General features: G+C 30.5%; 1 protein-coding gene across 1 annotated transcript in view; it reads right to left on the bottom strand.

Annotated features, from left to right (window-relative positions):
* The window catches only part of LOC106645282 (cytosolic carboxypeptidase 6), a 486558-nt gene that overhangs the window by 448101 nt on the left and 16422 nt on the right, over positions 1-22035 (bottom strand). The window lies entirely within an intron of this gene.

Genomic DNA, 22035 nt, shown 5'->3' with positions numbered 1-22035 from the left:
GCGTGGTTGCTTTAATGTGAGCAGGCCCATGAGGGCTGCTTTGCTATATCTTTTTTCTACTGATGCGTAGCTGTACCTTGGTAGCCTAGGTTTCCGCCCCATGGGCTCTGTGATGGGTGTGCTCCTTGCACCTTTGTTGAGAGTGGCCGGGCTTGGGTTCGCACTTGACATCATATGCTCATTATTTTGCTCCTTTTCTCTTAGTAAACAAAGAAGAGCAACTCGGACGTATTATGAAAACTAGAAAGTACCCTAGAAGACGCAAAAGTGACTAGATGGAATGGTAACAAAACACTGATCAAAGCCTGAAGCAGGGGTAAGACCTTCCTGGCCCCGGCTTAAAGTGTAAATGTGAAAGCTAATTTTGAGCCAAGGGTCCTAGAAAAAAGGTTTTGCCAGTTTATTGGGCATAGTTATAACAAGTCGCGCACAGGGGAGGGTTCGTACACCTTTCTATAGTGCATAAAGGCATTCTGGACGACCTCAAAAAGAAAATTATAATAATAATAATTATTATAATAATTTTTAGAATAATAATTATTAAAATAATAATAATTATAATAATAATTATTATATTAATAATAGTTATAATAAGAATTATTATAATAGTAATTATTATAGTAATAATTTTTATAATAATAATAATTATAATAATAAAAATGATGATAATAATAATGGTACTGATAAAGGTTATGCTCATTATAACAATGATTACTGTGAAAATCGTAAAAATTATAATAATAATGATAATGTTTTTATAATGACGATAATAATGATGATGTGGATAATAATGATTATGATTATAGTCATGATAATAATGACAATAATAAAATTAATAATCATTATGAAAGTTATGATGACAATGATGATAGTATTGTTGATGACAGTAGTATTGATAATACTCAAAATAATAACTGTCATAATAATTAACATGATGATGAAAAAAGTCATAATTATAATTATAAAAACGATGATAATGATAATAATAATAAAAGTTTTCATTACGATTATAATTGATATGATGATAATAATTGTAATGATGATAATGACGATGGTGATGATAATAATAATGATAATAATAAAAATCATAATAAAAATAATTACGGTGTTATGTTGATAATAATAATAATGAAAGCTCGAATGATATTAATAATAATGACAACTACAAAAATGAGAACACTACTGATAAGAATAATTATAAAAATGATGAAAGTAATGATGTTAATGATGATGACTATAGTAAGGATTATAATGACAATGACGATGACAATGATGATAATGGTTTAATGTTATTAATGATGATAGTAACAATGATAATAATGGTGAAAATAATTGTGATCGTTATAATTATAGTAATGATTTAAATAATAATAAAAAACATAATTGTTTGCTTGTAATTTATTGCTTTCAAACATCTGAAAGCAAATGACAACTGGTGGTTGATTAAACGATCGGACCAATGAACCACAGGATATAGACAAGAATAGACTGAATAAACACTAGCTGATACTCGCTGATTCAACGGTAGTTACTCACCTACAGAAAACTATGAATGATGGAGAAAACAACAAAGACGAAAAAGTTCTAGGTAGAATGATGGACGTCGTATAAAGTATTAAAACATTAGGCAATCGACAGCTAGCCAAACGTCAGTAGCACAGTCGAGGAAACCAGAGTTTACCTAAAAGGAATCTGTGGGATCTTAAAGGACCTTTAGGCTACTGCCGCACAGTGGGCAAAAACGAGTTTTTTCGTTCCAAAATCGTAGAACTCGCGAACAAAAATAGATAAATTGATAATTCTTTTTGAATGTTGTAGTTCACTTAATGCAAAATATAGGAAAATTATAGGGGAGTATAACATACATTGTTCTAACCTCAGAAAAAAGTCCGATTCTTGGTTATTTTCCAGAAAAATCAAGAAACAGGCTCAAAAAAAAAGTAACAACTGAAAAACATATAAAAGTAAATACATTGATGCCATTATACCCAAAAATAAATTTCATACTGATTTTATTTCTTATACTGACTCAACATAACCTCAATATACGCATGAAATGAAAATATGCTACTTTGTTTAAGAAATCATAGTAAATCGTCCTAAAAAAATTAACATATGAATTATTTTCCCAGATACAAGCATAAATCCCAGAATAAACCACTGTAGAATCGGAATTTATATTATTTTCCTGTTTTATAACCTCAAAAATTATTAAAAAAGAGGTTCTTAATTATCTAATTACCCAGAAATTTTTATTATATACATATTTCATCATTACTTTCATCACACTCGTTAAATGATTCTTATTTATCGACGTCACTTTTACTATTGTTGTAGATATAGTTCTTTTCATTGCTGCATAAATAGGTATTGTTTAACACAAATTTTTTTACAGGAAGGCAATATTTTTAAGTATAGAAGAAAATTTCTTTTTTTTCCTAACATAAGTTTTAATAATTTTTGAGGTTATAAAATAGGAAAATAATATAAATTCTAATCCTACAGTGGTTTGTTCTGGGATTTATGTTTGTATCTGGAAAAATAATTCATATGTTAATTTTTTTAGGACGATTTACAATGATTTTTTAAATAAAGTAGCATATTCTTATTTCATGCGTATATTGAGGTAATGTTGAGTCAGTATAAGGAATAAAATCAATATAAAATCAATATTCGGGTATAATAGCATCAATGTATTTACTTTTACATGTTTTTCAGTTGTTACTTTTTTTTTGAGCCTGTTTCTGAATTTTTCTGGAAAATAACCAAGAATCGGACTTTTTTTTGAGGTTAGAACAATGTATGTTATACTCTCCTATAATTTTCCTATATTCTGCATTAAGTGAACTACAACATCCTAAAAGAATTATCAATCTATCTATTTCCGTTCGCGAGTTCTACGATTTTAGAACGAAAAAACTCGTTTTTGCCCACTGTGCGCCGGAAGCCTGTGGGGGAAGATGTTAGTGTTGAGGACATCTCTGCCAGCTCGTCTTATTATTAGACAGCCTCGTAAAAAAAGAGATAGAGACGATGGCGCTACCAAGGATCAGAGTGTATAAAAAGAAAAAAAAACGAGAATGATGACAAAGACGACGAACTGTGGAGAAAAGACGTAAACAAAAGGAAACTGGCACTTCCGAACCACAAAGACCAAGTGGCTGCTAGAAAGAAGCTGGTAGGTAGCACTGACTCCTAACAAAGGTTAGCCAAGAAAAAGAATGAAGAAGCTGAGAAAGGCAAAGGAAAGAAACGAAGCCATCCTTATAAAATAAGCAGAAGGAAAGTCATACACGAAAGTACTGAAAGCAATCTGTAACGCGGTTGAACCGAGAGACTTCAGAGCAGAAGTTACCAAAATACGCAGCACAAAAACTTGTTGTATTCTGGTTAAGCTCGTCAAAAGCACTAAAGACAAGTAGAAGCTGACGCAGGCCATCTCACTGGTTATCGGTACCGCAGGAAAGGTACAATCAAAGAAACCTAGAGGTAACTTAAAGGTACTGGACTTAGAGGCAATCAACGATGAAGACGAAGATCAAGCAGCCATAAAAAGGGCTGCTAGAATTGGAGAAGGCCCAGGCGGAATTAAAGTGGCTATGCTACCGCCCTTATTAGCCTCGATTCGATACTTAGGTAGAAAGCGTCGGCTTAACCAGCGAGGAATAGACTTCCTGAAATATCAAAGTCTTCTCCAGGGAAAGGCTACACAGTGGCAAGTGCATCCAAAGCACCGTTGGTGCAGAAAGTGCCAGCTTAACTGGCAAGGTGTGTTTCACCGGAGATACTTATACTGTGACCATGGATAAGGGTATGATATAAAAAAAAGGTTTGAAAATGGTAGTGGCAATGAACTCACACACATAGCTGGTGAGTGGGTGGCTTCCGTGACCAAGCCAGTAGGCTGCCGTAGTTACCTGGTAGAAAAAAAAAACAATGATGATGATAATCATGCTGAAAATGAAAGTGATTATAATGATTACAACGAAGATGATAATCATAATGCAATAATAAGATATTAATGATAGTAATAATGATAATGATGAGGATAAACATGATGATAATAATGTTAACAACAGTAATATTAATGTCACTTATGGTATTCATATTATAACGATAATAACGATAGTAATAGCGATTTTAATAACGACAATAATGATATGATGATAATGATGATAATAATGATGATGATAATGTTGATAATGATGATAATAATAAAAATAATAATAAGGATAACGTTTATTATAATGATTACTATAATGGTTATGATAATGATAACAATTTTAATGAGAATACTAATTTTGCTGCAACTAATAATGACGATGGTAGTTTTAACAATAATTATAACATTAATGTATTAAAAATAATAATAATAACAGTTTTAATAGTGAAGATCCAAAATTTAATGATGAAGACATTAATAACAATTATGGTAATAAAATTACAAAAAAATTGATAATAATGAAAATAATGATTTTGAAAATAATGGTTATAATGATGATGATATTAGTGATAATAATATTTAAAACTGTCATGATTATAACGAAATAATTTTTCAAAACAATATGTAAGTTTAATTTGTTGATTTTCTAGGGCAAATGAAAACACTTAGTTTAAGCGACGTTTCGTCAACAGGTGTGTTGACCACTTCAGGCTTTATTAACAATAACAAATTATTGCAATGACTAATATAAACAACAGATACATATAATGTAGAACTGAAAAATAAATTACGATAATTTAAACCGTAAAAGACAATTTACTCATCGTATCGAGCAAACGGCTCACACGCAAGTCAAACTGGCAAAGGCCCCAACACCACCATGTACTCTGCTTTTGTAACAAACACACACACACAAACATATACAAGTTTAAAAGTGCAATGACCCGAGCTCTCAGCTCACATATTACATTATCAGTATACAATTCTAAGAACGTACATAGTCTTTAAAAACGTACAGAATTCAAGAAACTTTATTAATTTAACTCAAACTATTATACATAAAGATGTTGCCCAAATAGTATCACTTAGACTAGGTTTCAATAAAACAACATCAATTTTAAAAAAGGAAGACGTTATTGATATATTTTAAAATTTTAAATATGATTTTAAAAACACGAAAATAAATGAAAGCTTAGAAGAAAAAGTAAGACAAACTGTTTGTTCAATAGTTAACTTTAGCATAAAAAATAAAACACATTAAAATCATAAATATTTGGTCTCTAATAAAAAAATCAATTAAACAACACCATTTTTAAGAGAGAATCAACATTTAATTTTTCTAAAATCTGACAAGGGCCATACCTCGGTATGCATGAATAGACACTATTACATCGACAAGATGATGATTCTTCTGGCTGACACTGACACATATGAAGAAATGAAGAATAATTCAACAAAAGTTTTACAAAACAAGGTACAAAAACAATTAAAATACCTCAATGACAACGAATTATTAAAATATAAGTTTCATAACACACAAATTACACAAACAGATAGATGGTTAGCCAAGGCATATGGACTCCTGAAAAAACATAAAAAAGATATTCCTCTTAGACCAAATATTTCATTAACTAATAGTCCAACTTACTTACGTTCAAAGATATTATACAACGACTTTAAAGTATGTATGCCAAAATCCAAATTCCATATCAACAATAGTCAAGATCTTATATACAAAATTAAATCTTTTAAGATACCAGACGATTATGTGTTGGTGTCCCTTGCCATTACTTCATTGTTCACTAATGTATCGTGTGATTTGATTTTGAAAAGCCTTGGGAGACGTGTAAATTATATTTGTCGTTCGTTAAAAATCCCGTTTATTGATATTATATATTTAATGAAGTTTCTATTTGAAAATACATATTTTACGTTTAATAAAAAGTTTTATCGACAGATATTTGTATAAGTAGTAAGAACTAATTCAATTATTACTAATTTAACTGAAGGATACTTACCATGAGTCAACGTAGGGAGTAATGACGTATATTTAGGAGAAGGAATAGTAAAACATAAGAACGATCATTAAAATATTATGGTGATAAACACTAAATAAGATGATATTATAATTGAAATAGATCAAGAGAAATTAAACACTTTAAATATAATGCACCTGAATTCGCTCTTGAAACTAGAAGCGAATATGAGAGACCACTTATCAAAAACAAGCAAGATAGAATGAAAAATCTAAAAGAACTTGTGCGTATCAGTTATTTAAACTTGGAAGAACGAGACCATATTTATTGACTAATTTTTGAATTTTCAGAAATTTTTTTGTTACCAGGGGACCCCTTACCCTGCACTAATCTTGTTGCACATAAGTTTTGGAAGAGCACGTAGCAAAAAAACTTAATGATGAAATAATTAAGCGTTTGTCATCACCGTATAATTGAACCCTCTGAATTGTTCAAAAAAAATCTGATAGCCATGGAAATCCAAAATGGACGGTGGTCATTGATATCCGAGAACTTAATAAAAAAACCATTGGTGTGCATATCTATGCCCAATATTGCAGATATTATGAAACAGTTAGGAGAATTCATTTATTTTTTCATCCTATAGACGCTTTAGTAAAGATGAAAATAGCTCAGCCATTATTAGATTTATTCAAAAAAAGGAGAAAAATTAAAATGGACTGAAGTGAAAGGAAAGACTTTTTAAATACTAAAGGACCATCTATGTCAAGAGCCTATTAAACAATTTCTCGACTTTCGTAAATCATTTAAGTTGACAACAGATGCATCTGACTACGTTATTGGAGTGGTTTTGAGTCAAGAATAAGATGGGTTAGACCATTCTGTTGCCTATCTTTCAAGAACTCTGAATAAAGCTAAAATAAATTATTCTACGACTGCAAGGAATGCTTAGCTGCACTATACGCAATGCATTATTTTCGTTAGTATTTATTAGGCAATATATTTGCTCTTGTAGCTTATCACTAGCCCTTGAATTGAATGCATACAAGAAAAAATCCGGGTCAGCGTTACATGCGCTGTGTGTTCAAATTTACCGATTATGAATATACTTTTAAATACAAGCCAAGAAAACTTAATACTAATGCTAATGCACTATCTAGAAGTCCAGTAAGACCATTTTTCCATGCGGGAAACAATGTTAACAATGGATTACCATTACTAAGAGTTATGAAAATAGGTCAAAAGAAAATAGAGGAAAAGAAAAAAATAGAATTACAAAACAGTAAGAACATCCAATTTAACGACTATTAAACCTCAAACACTACTGACAACCTTGAAAGAGACAGTGGAAATATTAAAACCTGGGAGACTGGCCACATCAGAAACAGTTGTACGTTAATTGGCCAGAGACCCTGGATGACTCCTTGGTTTAAGAACAAATAATAAACTGCCAAAGTGAGATCATATTGTGATTGCTCAAAGGACCCTAACAAAAAAATTTTCACAACCACAAAAACCTTCTACATCTCGTACGAGTATATTAAAAAATGTTTCTAAAAATACATCAAAAGATTCTAGCTCATTAAAGGTTAATTTTTCGAAATCCATAGCCTCAACATCAGACGCTAGTAATACGAATACAGAAACCACCGGAATAAATTCTAATGGTTTTTACAAATGAGGAAATGCCACACTTACCAGTCGAAAATATAATTAACAATGGTGCATCGTCAAGGACAAGTATGTTTTCCGAGAACAATCCAAGTGACACTAAAAAATCGTCAGAGGAATATAAACAACCACCAGTATATGACCCGGGATGAAATGAATTATGGCAAGATTTAACTGAAACGGAAGCAGACTTGAATACAGATACTGACTCTGACTCAGACGCCACAAATACTGAAGTCTCCGTTACACCCATTTCACTCACTGAAGGTTTAAAAGACAACGTCTTTAAAGAAAAACCTAAAACTACGACTATTATCATTGATGAGGCTACCCATCAAGAAATATAAAAGTTCACAAAAAATGTAACCAAAGTCTTCAAGAATACGTAGACAAGTCTCGTAACGATGATAAACCCGAGCAAGCTGATACGGATTTTTTATTAGTAACTCAATCTTCTGATGGAGACAAGCTGGATCCTGAAATTCAGGACATATTAATCAAAATGGACACCTATAATCCCGATAATTTTGATGATTTCGTATTAAATTAAAAAATTGCAGATCTCTTCAGACGTACAGTGGACTTTACACCCCTTTTTGATGAAGATGAAGTTTTAAGAAAATATATGTGACGATTGAAAAATTATTAATTACCCCTCGTATTTAAGAAAATACACCCTTAAGTTCAAGCACACCAACGCCCACAAGTACCTCTATTATTGCACAAAACAGACAGTCTAAAGTCCTGGAGTTGGAACGAATAACAGTAGAAATCCAAGATAACTTGTATGAAAACAACAAACAAATAAACTGCAATTCAAACAAATCAGTAAATTTAAGTATTGCACCTGATTTCATGCTTCTATCGAATTTACACCCTTTTCCACCCATTAATCAATACATACAGCAGTACAAATAAATAGAGCCAAGCTGATAAACACCGTTATTACCACCAGGTATTGTCTTACGTACAAAAGGGACAATGTAGTTAATTTTATTAGCAAAGATTGTCAACCAGTCACATCTGTCTCAAGACTGTTGAGATAAATAGGTGCACTGGACTTTAGTTATTTGAAATTGAAGTAACCAAAAGTTGGCCAAATATTAATAACACCTTATGGAGGACATTATATACCGTTAATCTTTATCAATGAAACATCTACCGATTTAGTTACTTCAGAAAGTCTTACAAAAAGGTTTTAAATCACTTGAAAAAATATTGTTGAGACGAAATCTAAAAACTTTCCAAATTTCAAGAAGTGGACATCTTACAGACAAATTAGAACCTGGATTGATAACAGAAATGTTATTAACAACTTTTGATACAAATTACTGTTAAACACTCATACAAATTACTGTTTATTACGGCAATGTTGATTCTCCAAAAATTTAAGAACGTAATGAAATAATACAAACACTACATGACAGCCCTGTTGGTGTACAAAAGGGAATGAATTAAACTTACTAGAAAATAAGAGAACGATTTCATTGGCCTAGAATGAGAAATAATATTCTCAATTATATTTGTAAATGCAGCAAATGTCAAGAGGAAAAATTGAACGAATAAGAACAAGAGAACCCTTGGTGCTTACAGATATACCTATTGAAGCTTTTGACAAAGTTTCCATTTATCCCGTCGGTAAATTAAAAATAACACCAAATGGTAATTGCCATTCGCTAACCATACAGTGTTGTTTGACTCAATACATCATATTAGTCTCTGTACCAGACCTAAGATCAAGCACGCTTGCCGATGCACTCGTACAAACTCTAGTATTAGTTTACAGTGCTCCTAGAGGAATTCTATCAGACTGACATGCTATATTTATGTCTGTTCAACTCATAAGAGCTCTAAGGACCAATCATCTAGCTACATCAGTATATCATCCTTTAACAATCGGATCACTAGAGCAAAGTCATGCTTTATAAGAATTTACTTTGAAACTTATGATGACTGGGACAGTTTAGCTAAATTTTGCGGCCTTCATGTACAACACGAGTGTACATTCAGCAACAAATTTTACTTTCTACAAATCAGTGAGAATGCAAGTAAAGACAAGATACGATAAAAAATTGTAAAACGCACTATCAAGCCACTGAACGCAGAATCCCGAGTAACCATAAAACAAGAATTTAATGAACACGAACTGACTGAACTTTATGTCAAAATTAAAGGTAAACAAAAAATATCTAAATTATCTAAGGCTACACCTATAATGAAGACACGGAGTTTGATACTCCCACACCATACACTCTAGAAGTTAGAAATGGACTCATAGATAAATAGTAATTTGATACTATTTTTCTTCCAGGCTACTCCATGAACCCCGATTATGAAGTATCAATAGAGACTAGAGACAACATGAATCATTCTTCACATAAAGTCATTAAACAATAAGAGAATAAATAAACCATTAATGGAATGCACATGCTTCCAGATTTACATAGTTATACACATCGAGCTATAACCGCCATTTACAATAGTGACGCAGTTCATAAGAAACTCGATGAAACACTAAAAATAGAAGAGGAAGCTCAAACATTTTCTACTTTTAAAATGAAATCCACTATTTGTCAAGCAGAAAGGATTTCTTCATGAACATCATGAAAAAGCGACAACGACATACCAAACATCGATCCAAAAAGACTTATGTGTCTTCTACCATGGGATATAGAAGAAACAAAAAGGGGGAATAGTTTCTTTATCGTTTCTCTTTTTTTGGTACCCTAGAATATTGTTATACCGTTAGAAATGGGTGAGGAAGATTATTTCAAAAATATGTAAAATACGAAGATCCTGAATGCGCTATTCTAGCGTTGCAGAACGATGAACTCAAGTATCGCACGAAATATGCTAAACCAATTAAAAGAAGTGCAAAATACAAAATGATCAAAAAACTGACTTACCAATTATGTCAAAAACAAGTTGAGTTAATGACTTATCAAAGACATGTAATTACATGCAAAAGACAAGGCTGTACACAAACTTCAGAAACAAAGTTAACCCGTACCAAAATCAGTGATCTACGAGAAAGGATCAAAAGTAGTAGAAAATAAGCCCAATAGTTAAACCCCTCCCCTTCAACTAGCAACATTCTACGTCGTAAGACACATCACATAGTTCTAAGATTTGAATTTTAGGCTTTGTAAAATCAATGAGCAATTTACATTCAGTTAATTGTTACCGTATCAGATGCAAACTATATTAGTAAGCACAAATATAACGTAATCCTTTCTTCTTATTGCACCTTATTGTTAAGTTTTATCTGTAAGATTTGTATGAAGTACTTTTGGTTTTAGTTGTTGCATATTAATGTCTGTATACATATATACATAAAAAAAGGAAAATACAAATAAATAAGTATAATAATGATAATAATAACAAAAATTATTGCTAGGCTTCAAATTTAAAAAAAGCGCATGCTGTATTTTCTCATAGTTGCATGTTACTCTATTGCAAAATTTTTTTTTTCTTCTCATATTCAGCTTTAGCATGTATTAAAACTACTCATTTCATTGCATTGTCAATCTGCGAATAGCTCGGCATAGCATGATAAGAAATGATTGTATCTACCAGTGTATTTTTTACTTATTATCTCATAGTTTCATAAACCGTATTTTATTTTTACACTTACGTTCCCCATATAACCTACAAATCCTTACAACGAATAACAGCACTTATACATCTACAGTCTCAACCAATAATCACCTTAACACCCATCATATTCACGCTTACAGATTATATAAAATGACAAAGATAATTGACACCATCATCAGTGGACGTTGCCTAAGCCTTATTATCAAGGGCCGTATGACCAAGCTAGAACTGAAACAGTTATTACAACAGTATGGCACAGTTCAAGCTTTACAAAAGCAACCCTGTGCTGTTCCATACACAAGCTATAAAGTTATATAGTATCGACCTTCAGAGGCTGCAATGGCAGCCGCTTACTTGACAAACATAGAAATAATCCGAGTATATAATATTTTGGAAAATGGAAGACGAATGGATATAATGATTAAAGGACTCATAACTACACACCAATTAAAGACAATCCTTAATAAGTTTGGCCCAGGTAAATTCTTGAAAAAATAGCGATGTATCACACCCTACACTGGTTAAAGGGCGTGTATCACCAACTGTGTGATGCTGCAGTTGCGGCAGCGACCCTGAATAAAACCCCAATCATAGAAATGTAATGGAGTAACCAACCATTATTTCCAAGACCGGACATCGACATGACCATTCATGCAAAGAATCCAAACAAAATAATTAAGGACCCCGACATGGTACCGATAACCCAAGCACCAGCAAGGGCCCTTTAATCAGTGTAAATAGATCTCAAAAGTGAATACTCACCTTCGAAAGACCTATCGACTTTCATGCGTGAAATTATAGAAATACCAACATCTATAAAACCTAGCCACCTCAGTAACGAAACTGCCAAAAAAGACTCAGACACCTTTTCACTACAGTTTTTCAGAGTTAACCGTAATGGTAAGACAATACACGTGTTGTTAAAAAATTCTTTTAACACAAATAATGTGACTAGGTTCTTTGAAAGCAGATTTGGAATTAAAGATATCTACTTTTCAAACAGGAGACAAAGTAGTAACATAACACTAATCCATATATACTATGAAAATGAACAAGGAAGCCGAAGAAATGCGACAAATAGTAGTTCACTAACTTAATATTCAAGGTACTAAATCTAAGCTTGTAACAAAAAAAGACAATGTCAATCGTGCCTTACAACCACGATTGATGTCAAAAATGCCAGTAAGCAAAACAAAAGATGAATGGAATGAATGTCTAATGTACTTTGGCCCTCTAAACGACATAACCAACATGAGTCTACCAATACAATGGGCAGATAATAAGACCATGTATATGACGTTTCACACATACTGCAATGAGCCGTCTACATAAAGAGCTTTGGAAGGATTACAACAATATGGTCTGAGATACGCCCATAACTCTGCCACTTCAATACAAATAGAGAGCAATATAATAATACATGATTAATAAGAAAATAAAATTAACTAAAGTGATTTACCAAAACATATTACACTTTGTAACATACTTAGTAAAATCTTGATCCCTTGTAAAGAATGCAGCGGTCACATTCCAATTACAAAATATTTTAAACACCAAGAAAGGTGCATTCAAATAGAAACTACTAATAAACAGAGTTCAAAAATAGACGTTAACTATAAAACAACAATAGATTTGACTTTCCTTGATGTGGAATATGAGATTTGAGTGAGGAACTTACCACCACCCTTGGAAACTCATTCCTCTTAAATCAACACATAGGATAAACATATTGCTATGACAACTAAATTTTAAAATTACCTTACATATCATGTATTACATCGACATTTGCCTTTTTATTATACTTCATTTCCTTTTGCACAACCCCAAGTACATGTATTAGTATTATACATTAATCATCGCATACTTTATTATATTACATTCTATTATATACAGTGATATCATTGTTCATTATAGCACTAATATTAAAGATAGATTTTTATACCTACGGTTAAAATGGATTTAATAACGAAGAGTTATATTAAACTCTAATTGCTAATATATATTAACCAAGGACCATGATAGTTTTAAGAAGGGGAGACTGTTAAGTGACGACTTGCGTAAATAAATAAGTTTTTTATTTGTATTCCATTTTATATTATATTTATTACCATGATAAAATTTTAAGACTCTTAAAAGAATTGTACTTAACGAAAGTCATCGGCTCACAAAGCTGACTATGTACTTTGTGGCTCTCGGAAGTGTCAAGTGACAATCAAGGCAAACCGCTAAGCCTAAGCACACGGAGTCAGCAAGAACCGGTCCTATAGCAAGTAAGACAAAGATATTTAAGTTAAGACTTCGTGCAAGGTGCATTTCTTTGCGTGGCGTTTTAGTTCGTAGCTTTCCACCACTCATCGAGTGTGGCTCCTAAATATCAGTTCCATATTTCAATCTAACTTGTTATATTGCTCCATATACTTATAGTTACATTGCTTGAAAAATAATAGTTATTTTTGTAATTTATTGTGAAGGTAAATAAAATTAAGAGAAAAAGCATATTTGACTGTGAAAAATACTTTATTTGTGGAAATTGCATAAAGTTAATTATCTTAATAGAAGCAGAACTAAGGAATCATGTAAAATTAAATAAGACAATCAAGAAAAGGTATGTAGACATGTACATTTTACAAAACTTAATGCTTTCTATTTTTATTTATATTTTTTGCTTTTTCTTTTTCCAATATACAGATGAACAAATAGTTAGACTATCTGCTGTTCCACAGCCTGTGAAAGAGCGTGAGATTATAGTCCACAATTTTTGCTTCTAAACCAAGGGCAAAATTGAATGATATTAATTGTTATTTAACAAAAGCTACGGGCAATTCCTACTTATTTAAAATTAAATATAAGAAAAAAATTTTTTTTTTACTGTTACATTGAATTTAAAAAAATTAATATTACTTTTTACAATGAATGAAATTATTTTTACTTTATTCTAATTTTCATGTATAATTACATATTTATTTGTAATTTTGTTTTCCTAACTATTTTAATTATAAAATTTGAAAAAAATGATTTTATTACAACTATACCTAAATTTAATAATATGAGTTTATTGTATAGTGGATTATTAATTTTAAATATTTAAATCCTTTGATAAATTTAAACACGGTTATAATTTTTAATTTTTATTTTTTAAAAACTAATAATTCATTTAATTATTTTCAAAATTAAATAGGAGGGTATTTTATCAAAGTTTTTATTATATTCTTTAAACAATTTTTCATTTAATTTATTAAAATTGTTTTTAATAATAATTAAGAATTATATATTATGGCTTTTATTTTGATTATTTTTAATTATTAACACCCATGAATTTATTTATATGAATTTTTTTATTTATATGCTCTGTATAACGACAAATGCTGGCACAAAGTTATTTCATATTAGTTTTTAATTTATCAATTAAATTCTTGATAATTATTGATCCTATGTATTAAATTGGTAAAAACTATTAAAATTCATCATAATTTTCAATTTTATAGATACAAATTCAAACTGATAAATTTTCAACTTATTTAGAATTAATAAGAACTTACCCTTATAAGATTATTTTTCATGCAAGACAAAAATTTTTTAATAAACTAAAATTAAAATAAAAAAAAAAAAAATTTTTTTAAGTCATTAATTTGAAGTCTTTTATGTATTCTATTTCCTACTTTTTGAACACCATTAAAATAATTAAACTTAAATTTACTTCGAACCTTGCCCAAACAGTTCTTATCTGTTGTTATCTTTTACGAAAGAAGTGATGGCATACCTTGTAAGAGGAATCGTAATAATCTTTGTACATCCTGTAACAGATACTCAATTACAAGATTAGAAAGACTTGCCCTGACGGTTTTTATCCGTCCATATCTGATACAGAAGATTTAATCGCATACCTTAAAGGAGGAATCGTAATCTTTGTACATCCTGTAACAGATACTCAATTACAAGATTAGAAAGACTTGCCCTGACGGTTTTTATCCGTCCATTCTGATACAGAAGATTTAATCGCATACCTTGAAGGAGGAATCGTAATAATTTAATAGTAAATCTCCTTTTGTATATTCTGTAACAGATTCTCGATCCCTAGATTAGAACTTTGCCCCAGTAATCCTTATCTGTCGATATCTAACACGGAAGAACTGTTTAAATACCTTGTTAGAGAAATCGTAATAATTTATCAGTGAATCTACTTTCGTATATCCTATAATAGATTTTTAATACATAAGTTAAAATTTTATTTAATAATTTTTATTAGTTAATATTTAAGCTATATTTTGCATTACAAATTAATTCAATAATTAATTCATTATTGTTTTTCATTTGATAGTACTTTTTTTAATTTAATTTTTATTTATTATAATAGTTTTTAATTTTTTAGTTAAATTAAAAAAAATGTTGTGTATGAAATTATTTTCTATTAATTGTAGATTTATTATTTAAATTAATTTTTCAATACAAAATTTGATACATAGACGTTAAATAGTACATCTATAAATTTACTAACAATATAATATTTATTTATTGAGAATAAATGTATAATTAAATATTTAAGTTAAAAAAACTTAAATTAATAATACTTTAATATTTATTCGTTTGACAAAAAAAATAATTGTATCTTTAACATTTATAATATGTAAAATACCTAAATGAATAATACTATTATTTAATTATATATGAAATCGATATTTAATATAAGTATACATGAGTATATAGGTCAGCCTGGCCACTACGTCCATGAAATAACTTTAGTTGTTCTAATAAGCCCAGCAGCACCATCCTTCTACAGGACAACATATATCAGCCTAAAGGACTTCTAAAAAAAAAACATAGTTTTCTCACTGATCAATCTATAAAGTGCACCATTAGTTGATTTTTATGGGTAAAAGTAGTTTTTTATTTAGAGGGTTTTTTTACATTTTTTTAATTGTCCTAACTTTATACTCTCACTTCTGTTTTATAATTTTGAGTTTTTTATGCTTACTTAACTAAAGATGAGTTTTTTTTAAAATTATTTTTAAAAAATTTTCTCTATTTAACAAACCCTACAAGTATTTTTAATTAAATCCCTATTAATTTTAAAACTAGCAGTTCTTATATCTTCCGCAATATTATCAACGAGTTTAGCTAGTATGACTTAGCCACTTATTAAAATTCTCTAGCTTATAATCGCATATCCCAATAAACATCTTTTTACTCTTTAACTTTTTTTTACAGTCAGAGTACTAAAACATCATGAATCAAAGTGATTATAAGTATTATAAGTTCATAGAAAGAACTGTGCAAACTTGATAGACCCTTCTTTTATTTTCGTCTCAAGACACTCAGTTAGGGTTAAAGTGGTCCGAATTCCCATTTCCTTATTCCGAAATAATTTTACGCTTAAAAACTATATAATGCAAGTTTTGATGAATATTATACTTTACTTATAAAAACAATCACTAATGAAAAAATATTTTTAAATAAAGTGGGATGTATAAAAAAAGAAAACAAATCTAACAGTAAGTTTTCAAATTCTAGAGCCTACCATAAGACGCCGAGCTTATTGTTCATGCACTGTACATTAGTAATAAGGTTGTGGTTGTTGACTTAATTGTATGAGGCTTTTTCAAAATATAATGTAAGCTGATCAATTTAAGGATACTAAAACTGTTTGATATTAAAGTTGTCTACTGGATCGTCTTTGCTGCCCAAAGTTTCAATAAAGGGCCCATCAGGCTATTTATCAAAGCAAAAGACTGCTGTTTGGAGCGAATGTATTTTCTGTCTTTTGAGTTAAGAGACATAGAGAGAAGAAGAAAAAAGCAATGACAGCCTGTTGCTAACACACTAGCACTGGTACTCGTTAACGCTTCTTTAAGACAATGAGTGAATAAGGTGCTCCAGTAAGGTCCACACGTATCCACAAATATGAAAATTGCACTTTTATTACCTGAGTGTGATCCCCAACTTCCACAGGGCCAGCCCAAGGAGTCAAAGTAAAATAGTCTTGTATTGCAAAAAAAAAAAATTTCTGAACTTATCAAGAATATAAAGAAAGTTATTTAAAATTAGAGAGATGATCCCTACAGCATTGAAAAACGATTACAAGTCTACTTTACATGTAAGTAGCTGTACAAGTACAAAACAAGATTATCAAGTTTAAAAAAAATGCACCTGTTCGTTTCAGTTTTCATTGTAGCAAAAAGTTCATGTAGCAAAGATACACAAAAATCCAAGTAAAAAAATTAATTTTTGAGTGAATAAGAAATAGTTCAGTATTATTTATTTATTTCAGTAAAACAAAAGTGATATCAAACAGTTTTATTGTTTTAGTAGTTATAACCGCAGTACAGCTCAGTGCCAAGTTAAGCAGCGTACAAGCCTTCTCCAGTTAATTACATATACCTTTAATACCTTGAGTTTTAGCTAGTCACTGATGCAACGAAGAATAAAATTGGCTTTAAGAACAATATTTTAAGATTTTTTGATACTACCATTAAATAAAATTAATAAAGAACCAGAAATCCTCAGCGTTCATGTGGTAGCTGCAATCCTTATAAGCTTCTGAAAGATTTTCGATAAACAAGAAGAAAAGTATGGTACCCCGTAGGCTATCTCAAGGAACATCTAAGTTTAGGTAAAGGATTTGAGATAGTTTGTCGTCAGGTGATCGGATGGTCTATATTCTGTAAGTCAGATAAGATCTAATCCCTGCAGCTGTGTTGAAAAACCTAATAGATATGACTTTGATATAAATAGATTGATACTGACAAGATTAAAGGGTTTAGTTTGATCCATGATACTAGAAGTTTGATTTTCTAATAACCCATTTTTTTCTAATATTGTCAACAATGCAAATCACAGTGGTTTGGTAGCTATGTAGTTTTCTGTCACCAGACTGGAACTAAATCATAATGTCTTTACTTTCCATATACTGTAAAATCTAGTTAAAAGCAATGAGCTCAAGTATCTTGCTCACAGTTTATATTAGAAGTTCTATTAAAAGGCAGGTGATGAGAAATCTTAGGTTGAAACTATCTAATCCATTTGTATGACAAAGTGTAGAAGTAAAAGCCTTTACTTTTCCTATGAGCTAAGAGTAAGACTAAGGTTAATGGATTGATTGACGTGTTGACTAATTGATTGACAGATTTTCATTAATTTAAGGGATACGGGTCCGAGCCCCAACTAGCTAATTACACTGTTGTTGTTTGATATGCGGCCAATTATTGTAATCATAACAAAATAACTATTATAATACAGAACAGCGGGCTAGCATGGTTACCAACTGCAGTAAGGGACCTTCCAAATTAAACGACCTATTAATATCAAATTAATGGATGGTGATTACCACCTTAAGGTTAGGACCATCACAAAAAGAAAGAAAAAGAGAGGAAGGGAGCAAAAGCGAGCTTAAAAGAAATAATCTTAAATGGTTACCACAGTACAACGAGATGTAGATAACGAGAAAAATGAGGTCATAATAGGGACGTTATCTATCTATACTATAATTTGGATCAAGTACGAGAGCCTGTAGCGCTAGCATCAACTTAAGGTTAGTGCTATTGGTGGAATAAAAAAATGGAAAAGTTAACTAGTAAAATCTCAATTGTCAATTGCACTCGGAAATGTTACTTATTCTTTCAGACGCAAATCTTCATTTATAAAACAAATTCTTTAGTAAAAAAAAGGTATGAATTTCCAAGCTGACCCATATGAGAGATTTTTTTTTCTGGGACGGTCTAGAAAAAGAAATGAGCTGAAACAAGCTTATGAAATATGAAAATGCTGTTTTCTTGGCAAATTTCATGCAACTAAAGAACATGCTCAGCTAGTTATAGAAAAATTGTTATGATTCAAGTAGAATAAAATTTTTACTTGGCTACACAGAACTTAAAGAAGTTATATCAGGCACTAAGAGAACTCAATGGATATCAACAATGACCTGGTATCTCCTTAGTAAGTACTTCACGGTTACTTGGCTGGTACTCTACTGGTAATCAGTACAAGCCAATCTTTGCAGGTATAAAACGAGTATTACTGATATACTTAACGGGCACTTATTAAGTACTCAATATTGGCACTTAATAAATTTACACAGGTCATCTTACAATTTATTAGAGTAAAAATTCACCCAAATGCTCATGAAATTTTTATTGAGTAGATAAAAGTATACATTTAGTATCAACTAAGGAGCTATTCAGTTCCTGATGAATACCCCTTTAACATCTGGTCAGTGCTAGCTAAGTACGAGTCAAGGGCTCTCTAGGTACCCTGTAGCTATGTACTGGATGTATCATTAAGTATCCATCATGTTCTCAAAAAATTTTCAAGTATTGGTAACATACGTAACAAATAATAATTAATCTCCAAGCAAGTTATGGCTGAAAGATTATCTGACTTCTTCACTGTACTTCACAAGTTATGTATTTTGGGTAGTAAAATAACAAAGATACTCATACCATAATTTACGTATTAGTATCTACATATATGGTACACAAATAAGAGTATGAAATCTTGTTCGATAGTGGAAAACTGCTATTTTTTTATTGAAAGAAAGTATATTGCTGTAAAGTTGTCTATTTACACCAAACAATTTCAGGTAGCTGCACATGCTACTAGACAAGCGTTTGAGATGTCTTAAATTCAACTAATGTTATTGTTGCCCTTTTTTTTAAATTTAAGTGTTAAAAAGTTATTTTCTGACAGTATTAGATTTTAGATAAGCTGTAATACGTGCTAGTTATTGCTAATACAATATTGCTAAATATCTCTAAAAATCATGACATTTAACTCATTTATTTTACACATTATTAATCCGTTGACTTAACTGAATGTTCGATAATATTACTATGATGCAAGGAACGAACTTGAGTGCCTGAAGGGTGTGTTTGTTATTTATTTGTATTTGATTCACATATATAAATTATGTTACACAAAAGGAAGATAATGAAATGTTGTGCTCTCGAGAAAAATTAATGTATGCAAGTCAGGAAAAACACACAAAAGGTCCCTTTCAAACTAGTAGTGTGTACTTTAGTGACGTAAATTGTTGTATTCATTTAAAACCTTATGATTTGTTTAAGATTTCTGTTAGGTTATGTCAAAAAATACGACAAATGCTGTGAATAAGAAAGAAAACTCTCATAGAATATGAAATGAAGATTACCGATGTCCTTTGTTCAAAATACGTTAGTAAAAAAAAGGGTATAATTGTTTTTTTTTTCTAAAGAAAAAAAAATACCCTGAAGGAACAGTATCCTAAGCGTTAGGTACAAAAAAATAACTTTATAATAAAAATAATTTCTTCCTTGCTTGTGTTATCTATGGATTGCTTATAAAAACAACATTTGAATGATCCGTCGTGCTATATTTTAAACCACTTAACTTATATGTAAAGCACTCATTAATTATTTTTTTTTTACAATTAGGAAAATAAGATTTAACACACCGTAACAAAAATATTAACTTCTCTATTTTATAAAAAGTAGCCAATGAAACTAATGCTGTGGCAGGACAAAAACAAAATATGATTATGGCCCATACTCAATGGTCCAAAATTAAGAGGGATAAAAATCAGAATCCAGCGTAATGATCTTCCTTTAGTTTAGGAAACATGTCAGTTTGTTTACAGGCCATCCAGTTCTCTCAAGAGTCAGATAAGAGAAGAATGTTATATTCTAGAAACCACTACAGGTAGTAACGTTTTAAGCGAAACACTGTACTGGTAGTGCTAATTATTTCCAAGACTGCATTAACTTAAATCAATAATTTATATGTTAGCAACGAGATCCTTGGCAAAGCGTTATTTTAAATATGTCTTACTACAATACATTAAAGAAATGTGCAGCGATGGAAAGGATTCGCAAAACCTAACACTCTTTTGTGACCGCTGGAAAATGTAAAGGAGCATATTATTATAGAAGGTTCATAGAGTGCCTTACCCAATAAACAGACTTTCATTTTTCTTTTATTTTAAGTAATTTGAATATATTCAGTGTGCTAAACATAAGTCATTTAAAATTTCAAAGAGGATACTTTTATACAAGTTTAAAAGAAGGAAATTGCTTCTAATACAAGGGAAAGAAAACATTTTTTAATGTATTTTTTTGTGAATATCCTAACCTTGAAGAAAATGTTTAAGAAACTCTGTAAGCTGAGAAGACTCATATTTAACGCAGCTTTATACGTGGTACGAAATGTATCTACGTTATATCTCATTTTAGCTTAACACATTTCATAGTATACTTTTAGTGCTAGGAGGATTAATACTTAAAAAAAAATTATTCGAAAAGCTGCTCAATACATACTGACAAAATTTGCATCTGTATGGCAAGTAACAACGAAGCAAAATAGTTTATATTCACTGACAGATGACAATGTTGTTACGTTTTAAAAAACTGGGTTATTTTATGATCATGGATGTCAACAGCATTACAGTTAGTATTTTAAAGAATAGTGAAAAGTGCAATACTATTAAAGTAAAATATTATACACAAATTTGCTGGCTATCTAACTTAAAAATACTGTAATAATGACAAATAATATGCTAACCTCTGTGTTAATAATAGTAATGATAGACTCATAAAGAGGAACGGTAGAAAAGTTTTGTATATTCAGATTGATTTATTAATTTGCAGCCACCACAAAGATAATAGAGCCATATTTTTTAAAATAATTTCAGATTTAAAAAAGGGTGCATTACAAAAAGTCAAGAATGTCAAAGGAATTTGAACTATATTCCACTTAGCCAGAAAAAACTTTATCCACTATTTCGATAGTCATGACAGAAGATGAAGAATTATTCTTTTTATGGAAATTATGGAGCTGACAATATCACTGAACAAAGCTATCAACCAATAACCAAAAACTACTAAC

This window comes from Copidosoma floridanum, unplaced genomic scaffold (assembly GCF_036245765.1).
Source record: "Copidosoma floridanum isolate Cflo_tuat_1 unplaced genomic scaffold, Cflo_Japanese_pri ptg000027l, whole genome shotgun sequence".
Taxonomy (NCBI): domain Eukaryota; kingdom Metazoa; phylum Arthropoda; class Insecta; order Hymenoptera; family Encyrtidae; genus Copidosoma; species Copidosoma floridanum.
This window is presented reverse-complemented; position numbering and strand designations above follow the sequence as displayed.